Source organism: Saccostrea echinata, unplaced genomic scaffold, assembly GCF_033153115.1.
Source record: "Saccostrea echinata isolate AGI-Se365-2 ecotype Australia unplaced genomic scaffold, CSIRO_AGI_Sech_v1 ptg000054l, whole genome shotgun sequence".
NCBI lineage: Eukaryota > Metazoa > Mollusca > Bivalvia > Ostreida > Ostreidae > Saccostrea > Saccostrea echinata.
Window position 1 is genome coordinate 50,070,260 of NW_026889803.1, and position 4,622 is coordinate 50,074,881.

A 4,622-nucleotide genomic window follows, 5' to 3' on the forward strand; every position below is an offset into this window, starting at 1 on the left:
CTGTATAATTTCATGACTTATATGTTGCTATAGCATTTCATACTGAAATATAATAAAAATCTTATTTCATCTCGAAGTTATTGAAACTTCAAATTTCTGGACGCGTTTGATTGACACATCCTTGCACTTTCACAATTTTTAATTTTATTCTTAATACTTAAGAAAAGTGGCAGTTTTGTTGTGAATAAATGAAAAGTATTAAAACTATAATCCAGAAAATTCAGAGTTGAAATGTTCGAAAGCAAAACCCACTCACAGTATTGCCAGTCCGTGCTCAGTGGTGTGTGCAGACTTTAACAATTGAACACACCCGGTGAATCGTAAACATTAACAATAACAGAGCTCGTGCCCTGTTTACAGAAACAGTTTACGTTTCACGGGTGTATTCAATTTGTTAAACTCTCTACACAACACTGAGCACGGGCTGACGATATTAGTGAGGAGGTTTGCTTTCGCACATTTCTACTCTGAATTTTCTGGATTATAGATGTAATGTTTTTCATTAATACAAAACAAAATCGCTTCTTTCTTTAAATATTAAGGATAACGATAAAATTTGTGAAAGTGCAAGGATGTGTTAATCAAACGCGTCCAGGAATTCGTAGTTCCAAAAATTTCCAGATAAAATAAGTTTTTAATTATATTTTCGTGTGAAATGCTATTGCAATATATAAGTCGTGATATTATATAGAAATTTTGAGAAGATATTAACTTCAAATCTGTGTCTAAGCACCTTTAAGTATTTCTTCGACCATTAGTATTTTGACATGATCCTCGAACACATTTAGGCTACCCAGCCAAGCTAAGGAAGGAAAATCGGGTAAAAACGTTGGTTAGGTTCCACCGAGATTTGAACTCGGATCGCTGGATTCAGAGTCCAGAGTGCTAACCATTACACCATGGAACCTCATATAATATTAGGTGTTCTCTGGAGACTTACTTTTGAGTCGACCTCTGAACCGAGTGACATGTCAGTGAACAACTCGACCATGTCTCAGTCTGTACTAAGGAGGGCTGATTATAACTTCCTCGGTAGTATAGTGGTAAGTATCCCCGCCTGTCACGCGGGAGACCGGGGTTCGATTCCCCGCCGGGGAGGGGTATTATTTCTTGATTTTATTTCTTCACGTGCAAAATAAATAAATAAATATTCCTTTTCACATAGATGAGATTTTACCGTGAGAGTAGGCCTATTTAAATGAGATACATCAAGTTTTATATCTTTTCTTGAAAAAAAAAATATATAAAGTATGCCGCAAGTCTGCCAGGATTCGAACCTGGAATCTTCTGATCCGTAGTCAGACGCCTTATCCATTGCGCCACAGACCCGATGATCTTTACATTTGAATTACACACGAAAGGAAAATACAATTTTGATTTCTGAAGATTTGTCAATCACTGGAACTGATAAAGTTCATCAGAAAACGTTATTTAAGGGCCGGTTAGCTCAGTCGGTTAGAGCGTCGTGCTAATAACGCGAATGTCGTGGGTTCGACCCCCACACTGGCCAAAACTTCTATATTTTTTTTAAATCAACACTTGCCATGGGCAGAAAACAAGATAAAATCTTGCTCTTGTGCATTTCCAACTTGGACCTACATTTATATACATGTATAGTAGATAATACAGATTAAACGACTACTAGTAAGTATGATGAATGCCGTGAAATTGGTAGAGTGGTTTCTCTGTTATAAAAGAATGTATTTCAACACCTCTACAATAAAACAGGCAAATCGTACTGCATTGATTTGGGTTTCGGAAGCTCGCCTTACTATGAAATTCTCTGATTTCAACACTAGGATATGTCAGTAAAATAGTGCAATGAAAGTCAAGCACATGACCTTACTCTAAAATTTAATAGCATAAGTCAATTAATTTCTTAGTCAGTTTCTAAAAAATTCAGTGAAATTCAAAGTTTTTAAAACTTGTTCTACATCTCCTAGAAACACACACACACACAAATACATTCCACTACAAACAAAGAATTTGAGACCAATGTTTTTCTTCGACCATTAGTATCTTGACGTGATTTAGGCTACCCAGCCAAGTTAAGGAAGGGAAATCGGGTAAAAACGTCAGTTAGGTTCCACCGATTTTTGAACTCGGATCGCTGGATTCAGAGTCCAGAGTGCTAACCATTACACAACGGAACCTCATATCATGTTAGGTGTTCTCTGGAGACTTACTTTTGAGTCGACCCCTGAACCGAGTGACATGTTAGTGAACAACTTGGCCATGTCTCAGTCTGTACTTAAGATGGCTGATTATAACTTCCTCGGTAGTATAGTGGTAAGTATCCCCGCCTGTCACGCGGGAGACCGGGGTTCGATTCCCCGCCGGGGAGGAGTATTATTTTCTAAACATTTTTTTTTCTTTAATTTCTTGATTTTATTTCTTCACGTACAAAATAAATAAATATTCATTTTCACATAGATGAGATTTTACCGTGAGAGTAGGCCTATTTAAAGTAGATACAACAAGTTTCATATCTATTTATGAAAAAAAAACATGAGATATATATGCGACGAGTCTGCCAGGATTCAAACCTGGAATCTTCTGATCCGTAGTCAGACGCGTTATCCATTGCGGCACAGACCCGTTGATCTTTACTTTTGAATTACACACGAAAGGAAAATACAATTTTGATTCCTGAAGATTTGTCAATCACTGGAACTGATTAAGTTCATCAGTATAGAGTAATTACGGGCCGGTTAGCTCAGTCGGTTAGAGCGTCGTGCTAAAAACGTGAATGTTGTTGGTTCGACCACCACACTGGCCAATACCTCTTTTTTTTCAGAACCAACCATTGCCATGGACAGAAAACAAGATAAAACTTGCTTTCGTTGCATTTCCAACTTGGTCCTACATTTTTATTTAGTACATGTTTTACACCTGGAACAAAGGTTTTTTGCTGCTACCAAATCACTTGGTACACTCCAAGCCCAAGCTTCATGGTTGGATGAATGACAATACCTTTTTTGTGTGCATAATGATTAAACTTATCATTATAAATGATATGTTACAATCGTGGACACAGGGCAGGGTCAATAAACAATGAATGTAGGACCTGATGTGCTAAACAGTCAATAAAATCTACACAATTAGTAAAGAAAAAAAAATCTTTTTCTCTTCCTTTGATTTCTTTCTGAATTAATCTACTTTAGCAAAAATTAAAACTTTACATTAAAAATTGTTATTGTTGTAAGCTGAGACAATGCAGCCGTACACAGTTTTTTTTCTGTTTTCGTTTTCTGTGAAATTCTTTGCTTTTCAAGCAATTAATCCAATTTACCCCTAAAAACCAATCTTTACTAATGTCCACAAGACTCCTATGCCCCATGTCTTAAATCCATTTAAAATGACATGAATATCTTCATACAGAGATTTTCAATCTACAGAAATGAACCTTTTTGTGTTTGAAAACTACTCACTGTACCTGACCTGTTGCAGACAGGTAGATATAACTCCGAGGGGTATGATTATCAGATTTGGGCCTGTGCAAAATGGCAACAGTCATGATCAAGTCATTGTTATCTTGATTAAATAACAAGAAACTCACAAAGATTTGTAATGAAATAGATACAGACACAAGGGGTTTAATTTCTCGTGTGAAACATGTACAAGTATGTTGTTAAACTCTCCCCTCGCCATTCGATTTGGCACCAAACCTCATGGTACTCGGAAAAGGTATACCAAAATATACATAGTAGTTAATACAGATTAAACGACTACTAGTAAGTATGATGAATGACGTGAAACTGGTAGAGTGGTTTCTCTGTTATTAAAGAATTCTTTCGTCACCTCTACAATAAAACAGACAAATCGTACTGCATTGATTTGGACTTTGGAAGCTTGTCTTACTATGAAATTCTCTGATTTCAACACTAGGAAATGACAGTAAAATAGTGCTATGAAGTCAAGCACATGCCCATACTCTAATTTAATAGCATAAGTCATTAATCTGTTAGTTTCTAAAAATTGAGTGAAAATTCGAATTTTTTAAAACTTGTTCTTCATGTCCTAAAACACACACACAAAAACACATCCCTGTATAAACAAAGAATTTCACACTTACGTTTTTCTTCGACCATTAGTATCTTGACGTGATCCTCGAACACCATTTAGGCTACCTAGCCCAGCTAAGGAAGGAAAATCAGGTAAAAACGTTGGCTAGCTTCCACTGAGATTTGAACTCGGATCGCGGGATTCAGAGTCCAGAGTGCTAACCATTACACCATGGAACCTCATATCATGTTAGGGGTTCGCTGGAGACTTGCCTCTAAATCGACACCACTGATTTCACGACTAGTGCCATAGAAATCAGCTAGTCGGACGAAACTGCAATCAACATCCACTTTGTGTATTCTGTTTAGTGCGATTTTTTTATTTAATCTCCTCAACTTGGTTGAAATAAATACAAATATAGAGCGTAGTTTTCTTTAAACGATATACACATGTAGTTCTTTAAGCTATATGCACATGTAGTTATTTGAAGCTACGTGTATATATAGTTTGCTTTGGTTTGTGATCATATCTTTTAAATGATACCTTGGTGATTTCATTATTTTGTTCAAGTAAATTTGACATTTTCAAGCTTCCATACTATGGAATTTTTTGTTCAT

At 36.2% G+C, this 4,622-nt stretch overlaps 6 non-coding genes across 6 annotated transcripts; 4 read left to right on the plus strand and 2 right to left on the minus strand.

Annotated features, from left to right (window-relative positions):
- Positions 1-835: 835 nt before the first annotated feature.
- Positions 836-907, minus strand: Trnaq-cug (transfer RNA glutamine (anticodon CUG)). Its single transcript has one exon. It is a non-coding gene; the product is annotated as a tRNA-Gln (tRNA).
- A 119-nt stretch (positions 908-1,026) lies between these two features.
- Positions 1,027-1,098, plus strand: Trnad-guc (transfer RNA aspartic acid (anticodon GUC)). The gene has a single exon. It is a non-coding gene; the product is annotated as a tRNA-Asp (tRNA).
- Positions 1,099-1,256: 158 nt separating this feature from the next.
- Trnar-acg (transfer RNA arginine (anticodon ACG)) lies at positions 1,257-1,329 on the minus strand. The gene has a single exon. It is a non-coding gene; the product is annotated as a tRNA-Arg (tRNA).
- A 107-nt stretch (positions 1,330-1,436) lies between these two features.
- Trnai-aau (transfer RNA isoleucine (anticodon AAU)) lies at positions 1,437-1,510 on the plus strand. The gene has a single exon. It is a non-coding gene; the product is annotated as a tRNA-Ile (tRNA).
- A 762-nt stretch (positions 1,511-2,272) lies between these two features.
- Trnad-guc (transfer RNA aspartic acid (anticodon GUC)) lies at positions 2,273-2,344 on the plus strand. The gene has a single exon. It is a non-coding gene; the product is annotated as a tRNA-Asp (tRNA).
- Positions 2,345-2,705: 361 nt separating this feature from the next.
- Trnaf-aaa (transfer RNA phenylalanine (anticodon AAA)) lies at positions 2,706-2,779 on the plus strand. The gene has a single exon. It is a non-coding gene; the product is annotated as a tRNA-Phe (tRNA).
- Positions 2,780-4,622: the final 1,843 nt, after the last annotated feature.